This window comes from Athalia rosae, chromosome 3 (assembly GCF_917208135.1).
Source record: "Athalia rosae chromosome 3, iyAthRosa1.1, whole genome shotgun sequence".
Lineage (NCBI taxonomy): Eukaryota > Metazoa > Arthropoda > Insecta > Hymenoptera > Athaliidae > Athalia > Athalia rosae.
In genome coordinates, this window is record NC_064028.1 from 20,658,475 (window position 1) to 20,672,546 (window position 14,072).

Sequence of the window (14,072 nt, forward strand, 5' to 3'; positions counted from 1 at the left end):
GCACTACTCGTTTTCATCACCCACAAGACACAAACCGTGTAAACCCCGACACCCCGTCAACACCGTAACACCTTTCCAGAGAGCAACGACGGTCGGGGGACAAGTTGAAACGCATTAAGCGATCTTGAGCTAGCTTAAACTCACCCCTTCCCCACCGCTTCGGAACAACGCCACCGAGTCCGATTGAGGAGAGTTCAGCTCACCGATGTCGTCGCACGTGTGTGTGCACGGCGAGCGCACGACACGCACCTCGTCGTTGTTATTTTCAATTTCGAATTGAAAAAATTTTCATCTCTCCGCGCCACGCCACTTTTTTCACTCTACTTCTCGACGTCGCGAGGGCCGAGGGCCGACGGCGAACGATATCGGATCTTGACTCGCGGAGAGGAAAATCACGACTAGCACCGGCTCGGCCGTCTCTAGTTCGATCGTTGTAAACAGATTAAGGTCTACGCTCGACCTTTGATACCTTTGACCGAGCGAGACGCCCGTCTGTGTTTATATTTCTACGTACACTACCTGCGTATCGATGGTACAGACACACACACGCAAACGATTCGGCGGATCGCTCCGCGTTACTCGCTCCTCGTTTATTCGGAACAATAACGACGGGATCGGTGCCCACGTGATTTACACCCCTCCGACTCCGTCCCTCGAAACCGATGGCATAAGATTCTCCGACGTCACGAGTTTTATTTAAGGGAAGAATACACCTCGTTTCGTAACAACTCTTGAGGGTATCGAGAGTTACCGTGAAAAAATTGATCGTCCCAGTTGTCCCGCATTAACTTAATTATAAGCGTCGAAATTCGACTTCACGTTATTCTTGGTCGTTTTCTCATTTTTTTTTTTTTTCTTCCGCGTCCAATAAATTCGCACGAAGTTCATAGGCGCCTGTGTTGTACCATCGTGTACGTATAGGTAGAGGTACGTACGTTCGTCTCTGTGCTATCCTATGCTTATCTAATCGTGCAAAACGCGGTTAGAGCTGCTGCTGCTGCTGCTGCTAACATGCTTTACATTAAGTATACAACACCCAGATACGTAACGTAAGCTCTTCTCCCAATTATATCGCCCGACGAAGTAGATTGGGGATGGGTGCAGGGGGTGCGAGGGGAACTGGACCTTGAAAGCTTCCGGTCAAAGCGTCGCGTATAATGTTTATGCGCGCGTACACGCGTAGTAACTATTATGAAAGCAGATGAGCATTGTTTTGCGATTCTGTGTCTGGTAATTCTTATCTTCGTTCGTTGTACGTGTGTGCGACAAATTAACGCGAACCGTGCGTACAATGGCGTTGATAAAATTATGAAATTTTCAAATCGTCCGCACTCGTCGGTGTATCGCACACGCCTCTCACCGTGTCTGAGTGTGTGAGTGAGTGTGTGTCGGCGGTAACTTCATACGTGTACAAATATTTTATTCATTCGGAGGAACGTAAGTAACGAGCGATCGAAACCCGCGTGACAGTAATTATTCCGCGTACCTACACGTGTAGTTATGTGTGTAGCGCAGGAGATGCGACAAGATGAAATAAAAAGGATGAATACCCAACAATGGAAATAGACGTCACATAATACGATGTAGTTTGGCCTCTTCTGAATCGCGAGTCTTTCCTGTGTAATGTTTTTTGTTTTTTTGTTCCTTTTTTTATTCTCCTAGTTTTTTTTTTTTTCATCATCATTTTGTCGACGCGAATAGGTGTAAGCCCGCGTCAATAAGGCCGGATCTCCGCTCGCTGCGTCTCGGAAACGCTGATTGGATCAAATGAATATATATGTATATTGTATATATGCGCGTAAAGTGCACGCACACGTTTGATATTGTAGTGCATACAATCGTGCGATAAATAACGCAAAGCAGCGATTTAATACAGATCCTAAACTTATAAATTAGATTGGATCGATTTTTTTTCTTCTTCTCTCACGGATATCCTACAAGTAATGGCCGATTTCAACGCGTTCGATCAAAATTTTATATCTTTGGATATTATTTGTGAATGTTGGATTATTCGGTTTCAATTAGTTGACGCTTGAAAAGATTTTCTTCTTGACTCTGCCTGAAAAGATAATGTTCGGTCGACGTACACGTACTGTGTATATAATGTAAAAAAGAACGATCGACGTCGTCGCGAGTCTTTCTAGCGATTGGTATTATCTAACTTGTGTCCGGTTCCTGCTCCAAGGAGTGTTCTACTGTAACTGAAGATAATATTATCGCGTTATCTTTTCCGTCTTCTGTGTTTTTTTTTTTTTTTGTTTGTTTCTCTTTTTTTTTTAATGAGTCGATTAGTTCAACAGTCTTCCTCAAAAAATCGTACTTCTCGTAGTTTTTTTCCTTCCGTCAGACTTACGAATCGAAAATGTTGAAAAAAACTTTGCAGCGAACGTTAAAAAAAGACTGCAGAGATGATCGTTCTCGTTTGGGGAAAAATCGATGAGCGTCTGATCAAAAAGTAATAATTTCTACTCGGTGGGACAATTAATGTGCGCAGATGTACAGGTATTGTAGTTAAGAAATTAGCGTCTCGAGAGATATTAGCATTGCGTGGAAACCACCCCTGTATAATATACGTGTCTATGTACGTACGACGCCGACGTAGTCGTTAGGGGGTGAGGGGGGAGGGGGGAGGTGGGTGGGGGCGGAGGGGCGGAGGGGTTGAATAGGCCGGATGCGTATTGTTCGTTTCATTTGCGTTGGTCGCCGAGTACCATCGCGTCTTTTCAGGATTCAGGATACGCGAGGAATATCCACCTGCCTTACGTGTTCCACCCCCCTAAAATCCAAGCGAACTTTCCGGAACCCGTTAACTCGGAAAACGAGCGATTTTTGCCGACTCCTCCCTCCCTCCCTCCCTCCCTTCTTTGCTCGAGTGACGAGGAGAGTGCGGGACGGTCGCGCCCAAGATTTCTCGCTCTTTGATTATTTTTTTTTCCTGTTTCTCTCTCGTTCCATTTTTCTCCACGTTGGCGATGCGTCACGTCGGAGGACACGTTAGCTTTTAACACATCGCGGCAGAGACGGCGACGGAATTTTTATCGGTCGTACGGGTGTGTGCGCGCGCGCTTTCGTTTACGTGTGTGCGTATGAAAATAATTGATGAATCAATTAACACCGTGGCGCTGTGGCGTCGCGGTTAGAACGGGCATAATAATTCTCGTCCGAATTAAGGGTGGGGAGATCGCGGGGGGGCGCGCGTACATAAATGTAGCCGGGATCGAGACGGCATTAAAAAGTGTAACGACTCTGTTGAAGAATTATTATATCAATGGGGAGACAGGGGCGCGAAAGAGCGAGATATTTGGATAGGGGGAGAGAGGGCGGGGAATCGCGGCGTGTATCCCTCTCGACCGTCGTCTTCCTTTCATTTTCTTTTTCTCTGCGGGGCGATCCTTCCTCCGGTTTTGTCGTCTCCTTTTGTCTTTTTTCTTGAGTCTGCAGACTAATTGCGAGTCGAGAATTATCGCTCGAGAGATCTCGCTACGCGTTTTTGGGGGGTAGGGATAAAAATGAGAAGCGAACGCGACGATCGACAAATTCGACAAATTCTCATTCGAACGTCAGCGCGATAAAGGCCGCAAAAAACATTCAATAACCATCCGAGTCCGCCGGGTGACACGCGATATAACTCATGTAGAAAATCGGGGCGTTAAGGAGCCCCGAAATTTTCCCGAGGGTTGAGGTTGCGCGTAGGTGAACGTGAATAGATCGGGCATAACCGTGACGCGCGGCGCGGATAAAGTCAGCGGTCACGGTTCTGCGGTCCGTCTCGTTCCGTCGTTTCCCAGTGGCTTATTCGACGCTCGCTGGTATACATAAAAAACAATATTGATTGGTCGTAGAATGCGGGTGGCGGAGCTGCGCGATTCAGAGAGAGAGAGAGAGCAGGACGAGCAAAAAATAGGGGATGAAACAAAAAACCGGGGTAAAAAAAAAAAAAAAACCGAAAGAGAGAGAGAGGGAGAGAGGAACATCCCGGAGCGTGCGATGCACGTTATATAGTGCATATTGTGCGAATATGCCGCGTACACGTACGTCCGGTCAAACTTTTCATTGTTCCCATCTTTTTCTACGTCGATAATTATTGCGGGATACCCCTTCTGTTATCGACTCTCCTTGTTGTTTTTTTTTTTTTGTTGTTTTTTTTTTCTGGTCATCGTTTTCTCTGAAAATTTTTCCATCCCTTTCTCAACGTCGAAAAGTCCCTCGGATGCGGATACCGATGACTCGGAAGCTGAGGTGGATTCTTTTCTCATGCGTAAGATTCGCGTGGCGGTGCAACGTGCAGGGTGCAATTACAGGAGGGAGGGGGGAAGGGGGGGTGAGTGCCGGTGTTGACAACGACGAGGGGCGGTGTCGCCGATAAATTTGGAATTCGATTGGCAAACGGTGATACAAACTACTTTGAAATAGTTTCGGCTGAAATAGTCCGGGGTGGAACATTCTTGTCTCGTGCTTTCCAGCGCGACCAGCAGCTACCAAGTAACCGACCGACTAACCGCCCCCTTTCGATGTTCTCCAATTTATTTCTTGCCTCGACTAAATTCTAGATTCACGGACCGTCTGACCACAGCGAAACCCCTAGACTAGAGGGCGGTCGGTTAAAACCCGAGCATAAAGTGGAGCGGAGGGTGTCGAAGGAGAGTAGTTAATTTGCCAGTCCCTTTCGCCAACATATCCCGCCCCGCGTCGCGCTGTCGTATCCTCGGATTCTACGCTACGGAGAAAACTATTTCTAAATCAATTAAACTATCGCCCCCGCTATTGATCGTTCGATCGATTAGGCCGACCGAGGGGAAAAAAAAAAAGAGTTCGGTTCATGATTAACCTTTTTTTTTTCTGTCCACCTTTTTCTAGCGATTATTCAAATCTTAGACTCGTGGGCAACGTCTCGCCCGATCCTTTAGCCCGCCAATGTATTTCCCGTGTATACTGTACGTACGGCCAGGTGGGTCGGTTCGCAGGTAGCTAAAAGCCTCAAAAAAAGGACAGATGTCGGTCATTATTTCTCGCCTCGTATAACAACGATTATAATTACAATTTAAAGAAGAGAAAAAAAAAAAACGAACAAAAAAGAACAGCGACGGCGCGTGCGAAATATTTCGCACATTAATATCGATCGAACGATCGGTTATCAGGCGGCACACGTGTATGTAACAATCTGCAGTAAATGATCCTTTTAGAGCACGTATACTTTGAAATTCCCTCATTCTTTTTGTTTCTTCATCTCCGGTTAATTCTGCTAATTCTTTTCATTCTTTTTTTTTCCACATTCATTTCGTACCCTAGGAGTTGCAGGTTCTCTCATACTTCTCGTACACCTATATATGTATATACACGTATCATGTATATGCACATAGCGTGCGTGTTTTTATTATCATTCTTATTATTATTGTTTTACTTTTTTCTTTTTTTCTTTTTTTCTTATACCGAGTAGCTGGTGCTCTCCACCCCTTTTGTTAGGTGTTAAGGTAAATTAAGAGACTCTACGCCGTTAGGTATATAATATACGTACGTAAGCGCGGTATATTATATATGTGCCAGTTTTTCTTCACCCTTCGCAACCCTCGCATCTCTGGAACAAACTTACCCGTTGCAGGACGTCGTTGAAAAAAAAAAAAAAAACAAGAGAGAATTAAAAAAAAACAAAAAAAACAAAGGGAAAAGCTTTATAACGGAAACAAAAAAAAAGAAAGAAAAAGAAAGAAAAAGAAAAAAACGTAAAGAAAAGGAAAGAAAATATGCACGCGAGAGACCTCGAAGTCACCACACGCTCTTCTCGTATCATCTCAGCTTCGTCGCATGCTCATGTGCCAGAAATGTGTGTAACGTGTACAGGTACGTACATACCTATACGTAGACGTAAAAGTGCAGCAAGTAAACGCGGAGACACAGAAGCGGCGAGCGTGGCGTGCCTTCCAACCTACCTTTCCACCTTCCTTCCTTCCTTCCTTCCTTCCTTTCCCCACACGTTCGAAGCGCATCGTGCACATGCAAACCCACACCGTCTCGCGCACGTACACACATATCGCACGAAGCATTGTCCGCTGACACCTGTAGACGTGTTACTTTATGCCACTTATTTACCTTACTGAAAAGCTTTCCCTCTCTTAATTTTTCTCTCTCTCTTTCTCCGTTCCTTTCTGCGCTTTTCTCATCTTCGTCGCATCGCGGGAAGGCCGTTCAGCGCCACCCTCCGACACCCCCGACTTCCACACACACACCTCCCCTCCCCCCCCCCCCTCCACCCCCCAGACGGAGCGATGCTTAACTCTTATGTAAACGCGACAACCACCCGCCTCCGGACTACGTGACTCTCGACGTTTGAGGCAATTGCTTTTCTTATACCTCCCTCTCTCTCTCTCTCTCTCGTCTCTAGTTTATTTTATTTTACTTTTTATTTTCAGATTTTTTGTCCCCCGTTGTCTTTGCTTCTGTTTTTTCCCTTTGCCTCGCTCAGCTTTTATCTTCACTAGTCGCTACGATGTTTACTCGACCCGTTTTGTCGGCTTTTTTCATTTTGCCAATTTTTTTGCATTCTTCTTTTCCCACTCTTATTCCCGTCATCGACGTCGCGGAGATTATACCGTCCATTTTGCAGAATCCTTTTTTACTCTTTTCTCGATTTTTACGTTTGAAGATCATTTTTGCGGCGATCGTTTTTGGGTGGTCCTGTTCAGGTATATATAGAAACGCGTGCGCGTGTTGTGCGACCCGGGCAGTTTTCCTCGTTTTCCGCTTCTCCTTTCACGAATCCGTACGGACTCGAATAAGGGCGGGTTACACGTGAGTGGGATCTGATTGTAGCGGAGGTAGGGGCGTACCTTTTAACGGCCACTCGATGGTTGTCAAATATTGAAAGGACTGCTACTGTTATGTCAACATCCTAAAAAGCGGCACATCCTTCCGGTCGCCTACTTCTTCTTCTTCTTCTTTCGCTTCCTACGGGGTTCACCGAACCACTCGCTCTTCGATCATGTTGCATTATATGCGTGTAATGTCGAGTCCCGAGCGATTCGGAAATAGAAAATAGAGAGGAACGAAGAGGAATGATGTTGAAAAACTGAAAGGAAAAAGAAATCCGCAAAAGCGGATGAACCACCACACGTTGCGAATATTTTGGGCGCATAATATTATACATGCATTATATTGTTGTTTACCCAAAACAGCGACCGCTAAAGAAAAAGGTCGTGTATTATGACCTGCGCCGTCGGGTTCAGGGAAAGAAGATGAGCAGATGATCTTTCGGAGATTATCGACAACCGAAGCTGGGAAACGAACAAAACTTGTAATTCGAGATGATCGATGCTCTTTGCCAGCTGCTCGGTAGTTAGCTCGAGTTTTTGGACTGTTTGTTTTGCGTTTATTTTTCATTTTTTTTTTTTTTTTTCTTTCCAAGAATAAAAGTTCACGAAGACACCGAACAGAAAGAGAAATGCAAACCGCAGATGCTCCCTGCGATAAACTGTTCTGGAAAACTGGAGACAAACTCTACCGTATTCGGATAAGAATCTAAATGACTTCCATTGAAAAAGAGAGAAAAAGAGAAAAAAAAAAAAAAAATTTCTAAGGGATGAAATCTGGTTTCGATTAGCGAAATAGTTTCGTCAAAGAAAAGCGTGAAGGGATAAAAAAAAAAAAAGAGGTGTTATAAATCTGTTTCATCCGCTCACGGTGGAAAGAGCAACAAGTTGTTTGATATCTTATTCGGTGGTGAAAACGTTTCGGTATAAACGGCGTAAGAAAACCCACCCCTATTCGAGGGGCTTCTTAGCTCAACAGGTCCGTTTAAGACTTTGTATAGGGTGGTTTTCCTTGGCAGAAGTTTATACCGCGAGTCGCAACCCTCCTCTGTTATATTGCCCGGAAAATCTTCCAGCGAATCTTAGGGGTTGGGTTTGTATTCTCTCCCGCGAGATAGATAAGTAAGGGGGGGGCGGGGGGTCTTAAACCTGTTGAGGTCTTTTTTTTTTTTTCCCCGAGTGAAGGAAACGGAGGAGGAGAAGGAGAAGGAAAATCGGGAAGGAAAAGGGAGAGGAAAGGCTGAGGCGAAAGCATCTCCCCACCGGCTGTATATATAACGCTGATAAAGTGCTTTCTTAGCCGTGACAACGTTTGAGGGGTGGCGCGGAAAACAAGCTAAGAGGAATAAGAACCGGAGAGGAGGGCAGGTTGAAAATCTTGGGGGTGAAATCTACCGAGTTTTCAAGACTTCCTTTTTTTATCTTTCGCCCGCGACTCAGCGATATTCTTCTTCACCCCGGCGCCGGTGCTCTTGCTTGCTTGCTCGATGCATCTTTGTTTTTATAGAGGGTCTTTTTATCCCAAGGGATGAATACCCGCAACACCGTATCGTCGTTTATTACAATATACCCCCCCACCCTATTGCGGCTCTCGTGTAATCATCTTGAGAAAAAAAAAAAAAAAAAAGAAATGAGAAAAGAAATGAGAAGAAAAGAAAAGGAAAGCGAATATTGTTACAGCAATTAAGTAATTGACATATTTGAGAAATCGGCGAGGGTCCACATTTCTTAGCTCATGGGCCACTCGAGGGACGGATTTCCATCGAGTGGTTTATCAAGCAAGGGTTGAAACGTTTAAGTACAAGGTAATATATCGAGTCAACGTTATTTCAAAGCGGAGTCGTTTCAGACCGGCATAATTAAAATTACGACCTCGTAACGTGCACTCGGGTTAGTTTGACGGTTTCGCGCGGTGCCGTGGAGGATTGAGACCACCCCCAGCTGTGCAGTGGCTAAAAGAAAAACCTTGCATCTGGTGTGAGGGTTAGCTGCAGACGGGGGAAAATTGTGGAAAGGACGGGAGAGAATAGGGGGGGCGGGGGAGGGGGGGAGGACGAGAAAAGTGGGGGCCACTACCGTGGGGTCTGGGGCAGTAAAGTGACTTAAGGGACTTCCTTGTAGGAAGTTCCCTAATTTGTCGACTTGGGAAACACTTGTTGAACACCGCTTTACCAAGATTGTCTGCTACGGGGAGCTAAGAAACCACTTGTTGATACACCGCCACCCCATTACCCGGAGTTCGCACCCCGCGCTAGCCACTTTCTCGGTCCTGTCGGAATCGATGTAAGAATTGCCCTCCGAAAACCGAGAGGAATACCGCCCCCCCACCCACGCTCGATCTCGCCACTTTTTCGCCCCGATAAATTCAATTTGAGCGACGTGAACGAAAAAAAATGCGAAACTTCATCGCTCAACGTGGATCATAGTTAAACGTCGATTATATCAAATTTCCTCCGCATCTAAACGCGGATATATATTAATATTCGGTTCACAGAAGTAACGGGGAACAAAGTGCGCTCGTATCCTCGGACATACGACATAATGGACACGTGCCAGAATCTAATCGCTCTCGGGATACCAAAGGCCGTGGAGTGTGTCTAGTTTTTTTCCTTACGCACCGAGCTTTTAACATGGCAAATTAATTAACCGAATCTCAGGGGGGGGGGGGGGGAGGGGAGGGGCTGGGGCTGCAACGAGACCTATATACGCGAAGTCACGTGCCCGAAGAACGGACGTGAATCGTTCGGTGTTTTCTTACCGTGTGAATCGATGTAAGCCTCAATACACGGTGAGCGTATTTGTACTCCTTGTTTCACCGCTATCACGGTATCTTACGAGCTTCCCTCCGAAAATCAATACGCGATATTATTTTCAACGGTCCGTTTACCTCAGCGTAGTTACTACACAACGAGGCTATTCGTTATCTGCTTTTTTTATCTCGATCGTATCTCCCTTTACATTTTACCTCGTATGTCTCCTCTGTGCGTGTGTGTGTGTGCGGGTTTTAGAGCGCACGTCGAATCCGGCGGCGGTCTCCTCTTATCCCAATGGTGGTACGCCGGTCTTCCCGATAGACGCCTAATAAATCCATGGGGTTTACTAGCTCGACGTGTACGTACACACACCCCCCCTGTACGTACACGTACGGACGAAGTGAAGTTTCTGCGACGGGCACGGTGTCCACGGACGTTATATAGGGTGACAGATGGCACGTCGTACCGTGGACTAGACAAAGAACTTGTACGGGGCCGGCGGAACTACGACGATTTTTTTATTTTATTACTTCATTTGATTCACGCTATTTCGGTGAAATCAAACGCTATAGGTGGAATCGTCCGATTTCGATCAGCCGACGCGAATGAAAATTTAAAAAAAGGGAAGAGTGAGAGAAGAAAAAGATAATTTCCCTTGTCCGTTTGGGAACGAGAGGATCCTTCGTAATCTCAGCGTGCTGAATTTCGCGACACCCAGTTTCCGCGTAAGCTCCGATAAATTTCCGTGTTGAAAATTTAGCAATTCGCAAGCTCACCTTGTCCTCGTATCTCAAGAATGTCCTCGTACCGCGTACGTTGCGCGATGTACATTTATGAATATCGTTGTAAAGGTTGCGTCGTCGTACAAAAGTCAGTTTCGGTATATACATGTATATACCCTAGTGTTATATGCTGCAGTATGTAACGCGAGGTAAGCTAAGCGGTAAGCGTAGAGAGCGGAGAGAATAGCTTATACATCACAAACTTGAGACAAAGAGGAGGACGTGAGGTCGTGGAGCGAATCCGCCCCCGCGACGCGGTCGTCGTCGTCGTCGTCGTCGTGCTTCTGCATCGCGTAGCCCCCCCCCCCCCCGTCCCCAAAACTTTACCTATTTGTTAAGTCTTACTTGGGTAAACCGTCTCGGATATTACAATATACATGCTACGACGATCGTATAGGTGTGTACGCGTTATTATTATAACCGCCACCCCCCGACTCACCCTCGCCCCTCGCCCCCGCCCACCCACCCCCCGGCTGCTTTACAACTAGAATATAACGCGATCGAATTACTGAACTATAGACTAAATTAGAACAATATCACCGTTGATCGTGCGGACCTCTTGTCGTTACATCGTTACCGGTGCCGCGATACTTTCCCGTTCACGTGTACGAGTGATTAACGAATCCGAAGGGGAAACTTTGACGAGTCCGGACAATGTTTAAGGACGCTCTGACGTTCAGCGTAGGAAAACTTCAAGTTCGGAGCTGTACCCCGCCGCGGAAAACTATCGACTTTATAGTACGAAGAGAGAGAGAGAGAGGGATTATCTAGGAGAGCTCGCGAGGCTCGAGAGTTTACCTACGACGTGTGCGGCTATATAGGTATTACGCGTTATACCTTCTACGTCCCGCGGACGTTAGGAAGCGCAAGCGCGTTTGACACACGCGGAACACGTTACCACCCCACCGGGCAGGTTGCGGAGGCAGGAGAGAATTCATTGTGATGACAATACCGCCTTGGGCCGCATTGGCGAAGGATTCTTCCCACTGAGATTACTCACCCCGGGATTTTTCCCTTCTACCTCCCCCCCACGTCGGGAATCTGACCAAAACCCGAACTCATCACTTTTTTTTCTTCTCACCGATTGTTGCAGGGGACTGAATTTCTCGGACGACTCGATCCAGCCGCGGAAGAAAAATCTGTAAGTAAAATGACCTTTTTTTCTCACAAACGTTCCGATGATTTCATTTTAACAACCTCCGCGGAGGTGAGGGAGAAACGAAACGCTCCGGTAGCCCCCGGAGAAGTCGAATAAAAAATATTACCACCCCCAAGTTTGCCGTTCCGACGATTTCCGGGCGGAGGGGTGTGCGCGAAAAAGAGAATGCGAAAAATTTGTCACTTCTCGCGATACCTCGGCCATCCCTACGCCACTGTGCGGCGTGAGTCGCGAAGGTTGACAATGTAGCGCCGCGGGGATCGGGTTGGCGGAGGTTGTCGGGGTATCGTCGAGGCTCGTTGGTTTCGGGGAGAGGGTGGGATGCTCTAAGGTACATAATCATGCTTGCTGATTCCTTCCCTAATAAAAGTCTCACCGCCGCGCCCCCACCCCACCCCCCCGGTGCATCTCTATGCGCTGCACCCGGACGACGTCGCGTTGCACGTGTGACAAGGACAAGGACAAAGAAAAATAGGCGCACCACCAATGTGTGCGCGACGGTGTCTACGCGTCTACGTGCACGTGTGTATCGCGAGCTTGCAGAACTTGTCTCCGCGTCGCAGGTATCAGTTTTGTTTATTTCTTTTTTTTTTCTTTTTTTTTCTGAAAAAAAAAGAAAGCAGGGTGCGGGGAGCACAGATACGGATATAATCGTTGTACGTACGCGGAGTCGCGGTCGTTCGGATACTCGAGGAAAGGAGAGGAGAAACAGGTCAGAAAATTCATCGCGATGCGGCGCATCTCTCGACGGTTGCAGTTTTTTAATCCTCTCTCCGATGCACGCCAAGAATCTATACGACGCTCTATCCGCCACCCGAGCCCGCAACCCCTTATATACGATTCCGCGGAATCAGTTCAGCGAAGCTCGGCTTACCTCCTCATATAAAACCCTACCACTATTTCAAACTCCTCCGCACCCCCAACCCCCAACCCCCTACGACCCCTCCCCCCGACCCCCCGTCAGCCTTCATACCTTCTCAATTCCAAAGTACTGCATCGATATACGTAGACGCATGCTGGGCGCATTCGCTCGAGCATGGGGTATATTGCGCGTGGCTAAAATTCTTATCTCGTATGCAAAGATCGTAAATATCCCCCGAAGACCTCCGTCGGGGTTCAGTTTTTCTTTCGTTCAGCTATTTTTTCTCTCGCGATAAGCGAACGAAGAGAAATTCAAACCCGATCGACGATTTGCTCAGTAGATTTCTGATTGTGAGCCGTGAATAGAAAAATAAAAAAAAAAACTGTTTCCTAACGTATTCTGACGATGGAGCGCGGCGCGCGCGTACCCTGCCAGAATGTGTAGTAATTTCAATAACGGTATCCGCAGACATCGGAGCGTGCTTTTGATATAACAATATTCCGTTACAAACTCCACTTTGCTTCTTTTTTCTCTTCCACTCCGTATAGTCAATCTTCCCTCAAGGTCCTCGGCTGTCTAATGGTGTATGAAATATGTTCAAACTGAACATATTGCGGGTTTTCTTTCTTCCATTCCGTCGTCCCTTTATTGAGTTAATTCTGCGGCACGAGGATCAGAGGTGGGCCCTTCTTTCGGTATCCGGCCCAATTTCGTGTCTTCTCGTCAGATATTTCTCTTCCTTTTTTTCGCCCACACATTATTCTCCCGATCCTTACCCTCTTCGCTAACGGGAGATTAAAAATATAATAAACGGGGCGAGGGGGGGGGTGGGGGGTGGTGTGCATTCGTGATGCGGCAAACGCCGACGTTCCTACACACGCGTAAACATAATCGGGAGACGAGGGAAAACGAGAAACTAGAGAGAGAGAGAGAGAGAGAGAGAGAGAGAGAGAGAGAGAGAGAGAGGGAGCGGGGGAGGATAAGGTAATAGTAGTCGTAGCGATGGTGGTGGTGGTAGATCTTTTGCGGTGAAGAAACAATGACTCCGCAACATATGTTGAATGATGCTTCACTTTCCCGCATCCAGATCTGTTATTAGCCCACCCCATACCAAAAATGAAATGAAAGAAAGAAAGAAAAAAAAGAAAAAAGAAAAAAGAAGAAAAAACCTCACCTCTCATCCCTCCTTCGCGGGGGCGGATGATCTACTTCTGTCCAAAGAAACCCGTGCCCCAGGTAAACCGATCCGGTATAAGTTTTATTTTTAGTTTTCTCGGTCAAAACTTTTTAATTCCGTATCCCATCGGGCCGCTGCTTCTGCTACCTTTTCCTACTCGTGTACACCGTGTATAGGTATATAGATATATATATATATAAATGGGAAAACGACCGGCACGTGGGTGGATTGGACCATCTGGTTTGGGAGCAGGGAAAAATAAAATAAAATAAACAGAGAGAAAAAAAAAAAAAAAACTTTCGGGACTTTAAACGCTTTGGAAATATGAACACCTTTAGCCCCTCTTTCGATACCGAAAACCTGTCTGATGGCCTTCTTCTTCATTCTTCCTTTTCTTCTTCTTCTTTCTCTACTCCACTTTCTCTCTCTCTCTCTCTTAAGAAAAAGCTGCGGGCAGCTCTTTAAACCCGGTGTATATATGTATATCGGAAAGGTGCTGCGGCGTCTCATCGTCGGTTCTGTATTACATATTTTTT

At 46.5% G+C, this 14,072-nt stretch overlaps 1 protein-coding gene across 4 annotated transcripts in view; it reads left to right on the forward strand.

Annotated features, from left to right (window-relative positions):
- The window catches only part of LOC105690283 (homeobox protein prospero), an 85,444-nt gene that overhangs the window by 10,650 nt on the left and 60,722 nt on the right, over window positions 1-14,072 (forward strand). For 3 of the 4 annotated variants that reach the window (XM_012407958.3, XM_012407968.3, XM_020854319.2), the window contains exon 3: window positions 11,432-11,479. The gene's annotated coding sequence lies outside the window, so the exon portion shown is untranslated. Of the gene's footprint in view, window positions 1-5,480; window positions 5,839-11,431; window positions 11,480-14,072 lie in introns of those variants that run through there. The other variant, XM_048653345.1, reaches the window with a different exon arrangement.